Here is a 13,525-nt window from a genome sequence, read left to right on the forward strand (position 1 = left end):
CTTGGAGTTTGGAGATGTGTCCTTCCCATGTCTTTTTCTCTGTGCCATTAGTCAGATGATTACCAGGTGACACACATTTTTAATGTGTGCCAGCTTCACTGCTGATGTAACTGTACACGAGCAGAATTCCAGCTGGAATAGATTTGGGCCAGTGTGGTTTGCATTTTAAGATCTGTGCATTTTGTAACACAAAGACAACGAATGCTTCTGCTCTGGCTGTGTCATCTTAAGGGTGCTCCAGGACCAAACCCTCAGAAGACAGAGTGATGTCAGTGTAGGTGCAGCAGTTCATCCTGGCTGAAGATTAAGTACCCTTGTAATTAAACATCCTCATGGAATGTTACTCTTTCTTTGCTCAGGGCAACATAAACACCCAGTGTTGGATTTTTCAAGATGCCACAAACCCATCTTCTTAAGATTAAAAATAGAGCTCTTAATCTGATTGAATTTCCCCAACCTGCTAGACACCAGAGAGCATGAATACAAGGAGGTGCAGAGACATGGGGTGTTAGAAATGATAGAACTCACCAGGGCACTCAGTTCCTTCCCACCGGGTTTTCAGCTGGTTGGTTGGTTTGTTTTTACAGTGCTGCTTTTGAGCATAGCCTTCAAAAGAAATTGTTTGTAATAGCTGTGTATTTTCACACCACACAGAAAATTTTGTGCTAGGAAGGACTTTCCTTCTGTGGCTAAAGGAGCAAAGCTTCGTTCCCTTGCCTCTGTTGTAGCAGATGCCGGGGACATCGCTTTTTAAAGCATTTTAAATAGAAGCTGGTGGACTGGGGGACCCTGGAGCACACTTTGAAGTCTTCCTTGGTGCCTTACAAAAGCTAAGCAGTTAGGTGCAATGACTCACTCACACTGACATTTTTGGGAGAGAATGATGCCTTTTATAATAACATTGATATTCCTCCATTGATGTCTCAACACTAGCTAATTTAGAAAAGAAACATGTAGTGCAAGGTTGAAAGGTCACAGGCCAGCCAAAGAACTCATGAGATCATGGGACCATGAAAGAAGCTTTGGCTTTAAAATAAAATACCCTTTTCTGGGTTTTTTGTTTCCCTTTTTTTTTAAGGAAAACTTTTCTGAAAGGCCAGGAATTTAATCTGAACTCTTCTTTCACATACTGTACAAATAAAAACTACATTGCAGAACTACTTGGGGGGGTTCAGTAGGGTTTATCTCCAGAGGTCACTTTATTCTGCATTGAGCAGAGAAATAGAGGGAGAAGGAAGGACACTCAGGCACTGTTAGAAAGCTGCCAGACCTCTCTTCAAGCTCTGACGTTACCATTGTCAAGCCAATAACCTTCTTTGATTATTCTCCCCACAGTCTACTGGGGACTCTGCAGCCTAGTGAGTGTGAAATTAAATTATGAAATATTGGATTATTTGTGGCTGTTGTGTTCTGCTCTACCCACACTGTTCTCCTTTTTCCAGTCTCCCCTATTTTTCCCCTGTCAGAATTAAATTAAAAGATAAACCAGAAAAAGCTTACAATATAATAAACTTGCATCCATAGTGTTCTGATGGGAGTGGTGTTTGTACCTTCAACAGACTTTAATGCAGATTCAGATTTGAGGCTAAAATAGGGGGCAGATTTTCTTTGAGTCCTTTCAATGACTGCTAGCTCACAAAATATTCCTTTTTTTTCCTTCCCAAACAGAGGACTTTGTAAGTTTCTTTCCAATATTAGGTGAATATAAAACTAATTACAGCCTGATTGAGACTCTTTCAGTTTCTAAGTGAAACAAGAGCATCCTTTCCTTTATAAAGAAATTTGGAAATGTTAATGTGGGATATCAAAATGAGTTTGCAAAAACAGAGGAGGCCTAATGTGCTGTGTTCCCTCTTCCTTCCAGTGCAGCAGCTAACAAATATTATTTGTTGATGCAACATATATAGTCCATATATCTTTAGTATGAGAATTTGTTATTAAACCAATTAGGTACAGAGTGCTTTCATAACTATAGCTGCTCAAAATGAAAAAGACAAAGTGGTTTCCTAATGGAACAAGCAGTTGATAACAGAAGAAATGATTCTTTCATGTTTTCAGATATTAAGAAAATAAAGACTAGCTCCTACAATGAAGTACTATATATTATCCTTGCTGTCCTCCCAAACTTGCATCATAAAATGCTTCATTTCTGTGCTTTCTTGTTTTTATAACATTAACAAGGTCCATAAAGTCTGAGGTAAGCAAGTCTAAGTCACCTGTAAAGCTTTCTGGGCAGTGAGAGGAATTTACCCCACTCTCAGAAACAGCACAGGTTTGTTTAGCCAGGGAAGGACCCGTACTGGGTACCAGCCCATCCAGAGTTCTCTGCTTAGAAGGAGACTGACCCAGTGTCACAGGAGAGAGCTTTTTGAAATCTCTCTCTGCCTGTCCCTCCTAACTCCAGCCTGGTGGAACAGGAGACTCTCCCCTGACTCTCTTGACCCAAGAAGCTCACGGAGTACTTGCCTGTAATGGGCTCATAACCTGCCTTGCACTGACACCCTGTCCTCATCCACGCTGCAGGCTCCATCATCTGTGTGATTGGCATCAGCCTGAGAGCTCAGGTTCAATTATCAATGCCAGTATCAGAATTTAGAGCTGCTCATTTAACAGCTGCTCCCATGACCTCAAGGCAGACAAAAACTGACCCATCAATGGCTGACATTGATTTGATGGGTCGCAAGGCAGAAACACCGTCAGGTTTGTCCTCAGGGCCCTTCTTGGGTATGGGAGCACAGCAGTGTCTGTAAATCCTTGGAAATTATACCACTGTGCTATCTAACCTTCTTATGTAGGCTTGGACAATTTCCTCCCTCCTCCCATTGCTCATTTTCCACAACTCACAAATGTCTGTTTCACACAAACAAGAAAAATGAGCTGGCAAACACCCTGCCCATAACTCAATTTTAAGGCAGAGAAATACAATTTTCCCCAAATCTTTCCTTCCTAATGTTTTGTGAAATGAACTGTTCAAAGCTATCTATTGAAAAGGAGATGAAAATCTTTCCCTTCAAAAAAGAAGCATAATGAATGTACTCTTCACTCTTGGAGAGATGCAGCATAGCCTGCCAGACAAAGTCCTCCTTTTCTCCATTTATGGGGTTTGATTTAGCGTTCCACTCACATGGATTTGAAAGTTTTGATGACATCCTTTTAACCACTGCTTTTGTGTATGAAAACCAAAATTTGAGATAGCCAAATGCAGAGGTAAAACTGCAAAATGATCTTTGTCAGCAGGGATGAGTGGACTCTCTTTGCTCAAACTGCCCTTAGCATCGATGGGAACGTCACATCGCTGTTTATCCCAGATATGACTCTTGGCTGCAGAGATGCTGAGGCACAGGGGGCTGGAGGCTCAGTGTGGAAAGCACTGTTGTGTGCTCTTCCCTCCAACCCCCAGGGCCAAAGCCAGCCCTGTGCTCTGACCCCCTCTCCCAAGCACTTTGCAGACTCTCAATTTCCTAATTGTGGGCATCTGAAACCATTTCTAGTTACAGCTGCACGAAGAACAGCACTGAGAACTCTTGGTGCACTTGGATGCCTCCAGAGCAGCACACCATTCCCAGGACCGAGCTCCAGGGCTCCTGCATGCCTGGAGGGGATGCTGAGGACAGACTGCTGCCCTCTGTCCTGTCCTGAGTGTCCCAGGAGCCTCCCGTGGATGGCTGCGCTCTCAGGGCAGTCCAGAGAAGTACGCTTGTGTCACGTAATGCTTAGGAATTCTTTGGGGCAGGAACAGGCACAAAAACCCTCTGAGGTTTCCTGATGTCTTTGGTGTGGTCCCCTTCCCAAATTGATGTTTTTCTGTACCACATACAATGATGCCAACAAAGAACACAAGTTACAGCTGTCCAGGAAAGTTCATAAGAACTCTTCACTTATCCATCATGATGAAATCTCTGTGCAAACCCTCCAGTAACACTGTAAAAAAATCTTTCTCTTCCTCTACAGTCCATGAATTTCCTTGCTTTCCCTGCCTGCTGTTTTTTTCCTGTACTCAGCTGGAGGGATTGCTTTAGGATGCTTTTCTTCCTCTTTGGGTAGATTTGCTTTGCCTTTCTAATGCTCCTCCTGGTCCTGCCAGTCCTGGGAGCACAAGGCTCAGAAGGGGAACTGAACTCACATCTTCCCAAGAGCAATCACAGAACCTGAGGTGGATGAGCTTTCACTTCCCTTGTTTGGAACTGCCTCAGCAGTGACCCACAGCTGTGAGGAGATTTTCTCTGTATGCAGTAATCAAGAAAGTCAGGAACTCGTCTCAGAACTTGCTGTGCAGGACTGCTTGTAGCCACAGCTCTGACTCAATGATTCATCAATTTATTTGATTGACAGGGTTGAGAGAAGGTCTTAAGAGCTCTCCTGAGAATCAAAATCAAAAGAAAAGCCATATATGAGGGTGCCCTATATCTTTCTAAAGCTTCTCTTATTTGGGAACTAAGCTCATCTACTTTTAATTTCATATAATGAGAAAGTATGGACTTACCTTGGTAAGAACATGGCAAATATTAATTAAGTACTAGCAAGTAAGAAGAATGTCAGTAGCTACCAGGGAGGATAAGTCTGAGAGACTGGGGTTTAGACTATATGAGGCTGAAAAAAATAATAATAACCAGAAAGCACAGGAATTAAAAGAAGGGCTTGTTAATTAGAGAATATTGAAAGCAGTGGGATAATAAAAAATGTCCATTTTTCACCTGTGAATATGGAGACAGCTCCTTCCTAGAGTGAAGTCTCTGGTCTATCTGTACATGGTGCTGTTAAGAGTGGGGTACCAACATCATCACTGTTGGTATTAGATCACTTACTTAATGCTATGGAAGCATCAGATGGTGCCTTAATGAACCCTTCTCCCCTAAACCAGGTGGTGGTTTTGGGCTGACCTCATGAAGCTGAAATACACATTTCTAAGAAACACTCTCATGGAGAAAATGTCAAAATTCTATCATTGTTGCTCCTACACTGGCAGAATTTCAGGGGGACACCTGCATCCGTGACTTCCTTCCTTCCCAGCTGAGCTGAATCTGTGAACATCAGCTGGGGATCTACATCACATTTCTGGTTTCAGAATGAAACCTGTTTTATTGGGAGGACAGAGACAAATAAACTATAAATAAAACTGCATAAGGGCTTTACAAATCAGTGCTTTAAAAACTTAACTTTTCATCAATCTAGCTGCTGCTCTGCTCTCCGTGATGCCACTTTATCTCAGCAGAGACACAGGCAGCCTGTATTCTTTTAACCTCAGCAGGCTGTCACTGGTCTTTGATACAGCAGCTGTCTCATAGCTACCACTTGATTTCAATTAAACCAGGCTATATTTAGGGTGAAAATAGGGCTATTTTATACTGCCATACCTGCCAACTTTTATTCACTCTCAGCAGTAGTTATTTTGTTTGATGTACCTGGTTTTAAGCTGTGCCATCCACAAAATTAAAAAGATACCCAAATACTGTGATGTATTTTACATTCACAACACCAAAAATCTATCATTAAAAGCAGCAGTTCTCCAGAGAAGAACACACTTTCAGGTGATAAATAACAAAATGCTCTCTATGCACAGCCGGGGTTGCTAGAACAGCCTGGCCATGGTGAGGTGATACAAATGATTCTCTGGTGCCAAGGAGAACTAAACTGAAAAATGAATTTATTTTTCACTGACCACAGGGGTCTGTTGCTAACGTGGTGCGTGTGTGTGGAACATCAGTGAAGCATTTTTGTGCAGTGGTCCAACATAAAATGCTTGTTTTAGGGACAGATAATGTGATTTGGGATTGAAGATTGTGTCTCCTCACAATTTCACCTCAGACAGTCAATCCTTTCCTTCTCCTCTATCAATATCACACGTGCTTTGTCAGCAGAAGTTGGCGAAAGCCCCATTAACAGAGACCTCAACCCTTGTTTCCCTTCCTTATGGTGGGGAACTCCACGTTACAGTATTCCAAAATACTGGCATGCTCATGTCAGTGTGATGCACTAAAATCTGTTCCATGCCCAGACACCCTGGGACACTGCCCTGGCACTGAGTGCCTCTGACAAAACGTGGGAAGAGCCTGTGTGTTTAGATAATGCAATTACCTGCATGAAAAGATGGGGCACAGTTTTACTGTGATCAAGAAAGAAAATCTTCTTTGAGTCATCTAAAATTTAATAGGCTACGAAGATGGCTAAAGTGAAAGATAACTCTCATGCAAAAGCCTTCTCATAAACAGTCTGTAATTACACTTGCTGCTGCTGTTTGGTTGATGGCACAGGCTTTATTAAGTGCAAGAGCCGTTTTTCTGCAAGGAAGCTTACTGGAGAGTGGATTAAAACAAGCATGATCACATTCTGACATGCATAAAATGCTGATTGTCTCACTTGCCCTATATGCCAAGGGCTTACTCTTGCAAGGTATTTGGAGCTGTCAACGCCAGCTGAACTCAGCGAGGCAGAGAGGTGCTCAGCACATCTTAAAAAACCCTTGGCATGGAGAGCAGGCCTCAGACACACTCGATGTTTGCCAATAAAACATACCACGGGAATGATGGCAATTACAGAGCAGCTATTTGTGTGAGCATTACTGGAACTCCATCCCCTCCTTCAGAGAAAGGACGAGACCGAAGGGGATGCAGAAATGCTCCAGCTCTGGCTCACAGGTTGGAAACCTGCCTGACCCTGACAGACTAAATAAAGTGAACCTGTGGCTTGTTGCATGCAAAATACAACATGAAAACAAAACTGTTTAAAGGGCCAAATGGAGACACCCTGAGAATGGCAGAATGGTTGGACCTGGGAGTTCTGAATGTGTTGGACTGTAGCCTTCAGCTGTGACTGTTTGGGTGGATTCATCACCTCCTTCAGCTGGGGCATAAAAGGGACAGGGCACACCAGGCCACGCTCACTGGGACATTATTCAACATTCTGCTTTAACACTCTCATTCCAAGCAAAGCCCTAAACACTGCCTTGTTTGCCGTGCTTTCACCAAGCTATGAAGACAGAACACTTAATTTTTATTGGTTTTTTTTTAAGTGGCAAGATGGTATCAGAGCACTTCAAAGCATCACAGAATTTATGTGCAACAAAGATACCAAATGCTCATCCAGGCTGCCTTTTTTTTTTATTTTTTGTTTTTTTTAAACCAGTAGAAACAAATTACAGTTTACAGAAGTTGTGTTTCCCTCTCCTTATTCCTCCACATACTGGAAAAAAACACCAAAACCAAAACAAAAAAACACTACAAGTATTTTCTTACCTTGGAAGGCAAATAGCCCTGACTGGAAAATGAACCTAATGGTTCCACTTTGGCAAAGGGACAAGCAATCAGTAAGAGAAGAATCCTGAAAAGTGTGGGGCAACCTCACATATCCCCAAGGCTGTTAAAAAGTGAGTTTAGTGCTGAGTGCATGTGTGGAGAGGGAATTCCTCAAAGCAAAGAGGGATCTTCATTACCTGAGAGACACAGGTGTAACAAAAACCTCTGAATGGCAGTGATTCAGATGAGATGAGATGAGATTCTTCCTTTTTTAACCACCAGGGAAGTAGATACAAGAGCAGCCCATTCAGGGATGTGTTAAAATTTCCATTTCTCCAAGTCTTAGAATCCCCAGCAGACATAAAACTAAAAATACATTGGTTCCAACAGCTGCTGGGAGATGAGTGCCAGAATCTTCCAGTGCAGTGGCCAGAGCTGTGTAGGATGGTGGGCTGCAGAATTCCTCCTGCCCCCAAAACGTTCCTCTTCAAACAGTGAGCACACTGAATTACCATGACTGTCTTGTCAGGCACGTGAGATTTTTTGTTCTGAAACCAATGGCTATTGATTTTTGGGTAGCCAGAGGTCTTTTAGCCATTTTTCCCCTTTTATTGTGCACACCAAACCTCTCCTTTTCCTGGCAGCAGCTGATCCACACAAGACAGGGGTGCAGCAGAGGCTGCCCACGAGCCTTCAGAACAGTTCTAGTGAGTATGACCTTAGCAGGTGCTTAAACTGTGTACTCAAACCCCACTGGCTTCCCAAAATTTTGCCCATGTCTCTGCAATCACACAGCAGTTATTCTGCAAAACCTCTTGACATCCCACAGCTGCTTCTTCAGTACTAACTAGAGCAGAAGACCAAAATCTTGCAATCTGTTTTTCCATTTAATTACCATAATTTCTGCCTCTTCTGGCTTCCTTGTGCAGAAGCTTAGCACCATCTCTTATATCTTACCTTTTTTATGGCAATGTTTACAGATTCTTCACCTTTTGTTCTAATTCAGAACTATTCCTGATGTCTTAGAGCTTGTGCAGTTTTTAACTGCACGCCTAAAATACATCTTTAATTCCTTGTTGGATTTTCAGTACTCTTCTGAAATATATCTGTTGGATATTCAGTATTCATGTTTCAGTATTCTTGAGCTCCAAGGCCTTCATGCTTCTCTAACCACTCCTTATCAATTTATTCCACCTCTGATTCCCGTGTGCCAGCTGCCAATTTTTTCCTGTAGTTCCTTATTGTGAAGCTGACAAGGAGCACAGCAAAACTGACAGAGCGAGGCCCAGAAATGCTGCAGGAGCAGCTCAAAATGGACAAGTGACAGTGGAACAAGTGGCAGTGACCAGGATTTCTCCCTGAGATCTGATTTCACGTTCAGTGTTCCCTGTGATGCAATAGGAATAAACAGGTATTTTTGGTTTTATCCTTTCTGTGATCTCTGGTGCAGAATATGATGAGTTTAGGCCATTACTCAGCTTGGCTGGGGTTATCTGATAGACATTAGGCTTGTACTTATTTCCTAAAGCTAAAGCAACAGATACATGACTGGGGGGAAAAGGGAGGACTTCAAGGAAGGCCAGTGAAGATCTGGCTGAATGTGATGGTAGGGAGGAACCGGGCAGAGACAGCAGAGGATCAGTTTTGCTGGCTCGTTGAAGGCTCATTAATGTGTCAGGAAAGGTTTGAGGCTGTGGCCCCAAGACCCCGGTGCCAGCCCCACAGGGCTGTTGGGGCCAGGGCTGGGGCAGCTCCCTCTGTGCACAGGAATCTGAGCATGGAGACAGCTCAGGGCCCAGGCTCTTTGTGCTCCACCTGCCCAGGGACACTGGGACAAATGCAGAGAGGACCTGTTTCAGTCACTGCATATAAATAGCAGCCACCCACTGTAAGCACTGGCTTTGTTCTTCTCCACTCCAGTCCAACATGTAAAGCTTCCACAGCAGCCTGACCTTAAATCTCAGTTCTGTCCCAAATCCCAAGGGAGAGGGAGCTCTGTGAGAACTCCTGGAGATGGGTCATTAAATTAACATTTTTGTCTCATTAGCTTTTGAAAGCAGCAGTTACAGCACGAGGGACTTGGCCTGGTGATATACCTACACATGCACAGCATGCTTACACTAAACCCATTAGACCACATCTGCCTAGAGTACATTCTTCTGGCCAGAACCCATAATATTAATCTCTGCTGTGTCCTACATCCAAAATCTAATTTTACACTTACTGTACTGGGAGATGCTGCATGCATAAAGGGATCTGTCATCCTCTCTCCTTTTGCAGATGGAGCCACCGTGGGTGCCACTGCTGTGCAGGAATCACAGGCACTTTGGGATGACATGGGCACCGGTGGGAGCAAGGATGGATGGGGTTTGAGTGAGCTGGTACACTGGAAGGGTCCCTGCTCCATGGCAGAGGGCTTAGAAGTAAATGATCTTTAAGGTCCCTTCCAACTCACACTGTGATGCTGAGAAACTGCAGAGAAAGTGTGCAGAATACACCGTTCTGGGTGAATCTGGGGAAAAAAAAGACAAAGCTACCTTGCTCTGCTAATGCTGATGTTTCTATACAGTTACAAAATTTGATTAACACATCTAATAGGACAGGCAGTACCTAGCAGCTATCAGTAATTATTTAGCCTCTGGCTGACTTGCTTATCCTGAAAAGATTAAAGAAGCTGCAAATGTACTTCACAGCAGAGACAAGGAACTAAACAAGATTATTAGCCTTTATGAGAATGAACACCAATAAAATGGCACGGCAGAGACTAATGCTATTTCTTGAACAAGAAATCACTATTCTTTATAAACTTAATATTTCACAAATGCCAAGATCATGTATCTTGGGAAGAACAGTGGGAAATACATAGGATCACAGAATCCCTAGCCACAGGAACTGTGTGGGATGCAGTCTGTGAGAACGGGCCAGGAGTGCTCACTCTTTGCCCCAAGATGAAGAAATGCCGTTCACAGGAGATTTCTGTGCTTAGTTTCTGAGATGAGGGCACAGAGAACAGGAATTATTCTCAGGCACCAGTATCCACTGGGTTGTCTAGTGCCCTTCTGTCATTAATCTGATGTTGGCATTTGGGGCTGCCTCATTTTCCTGTTGCTCTGTTTGTCAGGATTCCCCTTAGCACAAGTTTACTACTAAAGCTTGCTGCATGCTGAATCCCAAACTCTCAGGAGTACTTATACCAAAATTTTGGGCCAAGCAGTGAGGAATATTTTATTTCCCCTACAGCCAGGAGAAGTCAGAGCAGAGAAATGGAAATGGATGAAAACCAATCAGCAGGGAATCTAAGGGATTTAATGGATATCTGGCTCTGCCAGGCAGTAGCATGCTAAAGGTTAACCTGGTTTTAAGTGAGACACTACACATTTAAAGCACCTCCCTCTACTTAAAGCTTATTACAGCAATCTACAAAGTCACTGGATTACCTTTTGATTACATCTAGGAGACTGCAAACATCCCAGAGATGGGGTCTTTCCTCCTCTAAGTATTTGCACAGCGTGCAGGACCAGAAGTATCTTTGTCAGGCACTCAGGGCCGGAATGAAATACAAACAGCAGTTACCAGGAGGCAGCTGCTCAGTGCCACTGTTACCTTAGGCAAGGATAATGTTTTGCATTAACTTAAAAGTGACACTGGAAACAGCTGAATTAACCCAGCATTAGAGGTGTCTATTCCATACTGTGCTGTGTTTCGAGGAATCTGTGAGCTAAACGCATTTCTTTGTCACCTACTCATGAAATTTTGACGTCAAGAGTACAAGGGAATTAAATATTAACTGATTCCTCAGAGGTTTAGAGATTATTTCTTTCTAAATAGGCTAAAAACCTCACAGTTAAAAATTATAGCTGGAATTTTAAAACTCAGCAAGTAACTTTAAGTTACAGTAAAAAACTGGAAGATCAGAGCTGATAACAGAATTTCTTCCCTGGCTTCTGGTCATCCTCTCTTTCATTGTTTCCCTCTTACTGACACATTCACTGTGCTGAGTGGCTGGTGGCAGCCAGGTGGGTATAACATGTAGCACCTTAGGAAGTGTAATTTAGCATTAATTAGCATCTACTTTAGATAAAGTTAATGGCCAACATAGTTGGCCATTAATTAAATGAAACTTGAAATTAGAGTCTAATTATCAACGGAAGAGTTTAAAGAGTATCTGAGAGTTTTTCTTGTTAATTTTTTCCCTCTAATTCTGATTAAAACCTAAATCAATAACCAGGTATAGCACAACATTGTGTTTTAGTTTTGCTTTTTGGCTTTATTTATTTTAAATCTTATACATGGAGCAAAGTTAAGTGATTTTCCTTTAAGTTTAAATCTGTCTAGGAAAGATGTGCTAGCTGTGTTTAGCAAAACGGTGCCGTGTTTGTGGAACACTAATTAAGAAGCCCCAACCCAAAACAATTCTCTCCCCTCTGTTTAAATAGAAGGCTGGTGCATATCGAACTCTGTCATCAGCTATTATTCAAATTGAAATAGGTCAGGTCCCTGAACACCTGGAAATTAGCCTGGAAATTCCCTCAATTAATGAAACCCTGCCTGCCTGAATTTATACTGCCTTACCCGTAACACTTGGACAATCATAGCTGTAGCATGTAAAATTAATCTCATTCTGTTATTTCTGTGGAAGGGCATTTTGATTGCGCTCTGACCCCTGAGGAAAAGGTTAATACTTGTTCATTCTCCTGCACAGTTTGCTCAGCAGACATCCAGCTCCTGCAGTCCAGCTCACTGGGGTTGGCAGGGGACAGAATCCACCGCTGCCCCCAGTGAATGTCTTCAAGGCAAGATGCTTACCCTGGTTTGATCAGACACCAGGGTAAAGCAACACTTCATTTTCTTATACTCTATCTACCAACACAGAAATTTTAGTATTTAATTTACTTAAAAAATTATTATTTTTCAAAAGTTCCTTCAGTTACTGGAAACTCTCAGTTGTTCTCTCTCCTTCTTTCCTTTGTCACACAGGATTTGTCCTGGAGCACCTCACTGTGCTGCAGGGTGCCATTGCCCCTGGCATTTACAGGCAATTCCACCCAACCAGATATTTGTCTTCCCTGGAGTTTGCTTTCCACAAAGCTGAACTTTGCTGTGCTGGGTGTGAGGATTTGGGCCACTCTCAATGGTGCTGTTTGTAACCAGCCCTGACCCTGTCACAGATACGTGCTCTAGAAACTGAGAATGAATTAAGTGCTTGCTCTTCATTAAATAAAATATTGCTAGCTTCAACAATAATGTAATAGTCACAGTGATTAAAAACAAAACAGGAACAATGCAAGTAGCTGAACTTCAGGGGTGGATTAAGTTAAGCTTGTGCATAACACCAACATCCCTGGTCCTGTTTTTAATTGTGTGGTCTTCAACCACATGGAAGAAAATGCTCATTTGCACTTTCTGCCAACGTCCTCATCCCATAGCTAGGGTAAAATAAAGTCATGTAAAAAAAACCCAACAAACCCATACAGGGACAGGGAAGGATTTTGTTGAAATACAGGTCTAGGATCAGAGGAATCCACCTTACCCTCAGCCTGTCCAGGGTGTGCTTTCCCAGCAGGGCAGTGAAGTTGTCAGCTCTGCCTGCAGCCTCCCTCACCTCTGCTGAGGCCCTGGCCCCAGACTGGCTCTGCCATGGACTTCAGAGGGACTTTGGCCAAGGCTTTCTGTCTGCTGCTCCCTCAGCAGGCAGGTCTCCCACCATGCCCCTTCCTCTGACCCCTTCTGTTCCCAAAGTTTCACACTGCAGATACTGCCTCTGTCCTTGTGCTGGCAGGCACCTTCTTCCAGCACAGTCCTGAAACGGAATTTTTACCCTCAGGCCCTAATTCAATCATGTTCTGCCAAAATCTGGTGTTGAAGATAACTGCTGCAGAAAATTATCAAAGTGCTCAGTCTTCAAGGAAGACTCAGTTCTCCTCACAAGAAAGAAACTTGTCCTTTCCTTTCTTTTCTAAATGTTTGAAATCCTTTATTTTATCTAAGTGAACCCAGATTAAAAATTAGTTTATATATAGATATGGATATGAATATATACATATATATATAAAAATACAATGGCCCTAAGGGACCCAGCAGACATGAGCTGAGAACAAACCTTGAATGATTTAAGATGTTTCTGCTGGTCAGGACCCAGCTGAAACAAACTTTACTCACCTGGTATGAAACAAGTTAGTTATAAGTCACCTTCACTAACCAGAGGTGCCCTTAAATCTCTTTAATGGGATAGTCAGATTAGCAATGAAGTTAAAGGAGCATGACTAATTTACATGCATAATTACATCAACCAT

This window comes from Pseudopodoces humilis, chromosome 11 (assembly GCF_049639895.1).
Source record: "Pseudopodoces humilis isolate 2021_Gansu_Grassland_sample_001 chromosome 11, ASM4963989v1, whole genome shotgun sequence".
In the NCBI taxonomy this organism is placed as follows: Eukaryota; Metazoa; Chordata; class Aves; order Passeriformes; family Paridae; genus Pseudopodoces; species Pseudopodoces humilis.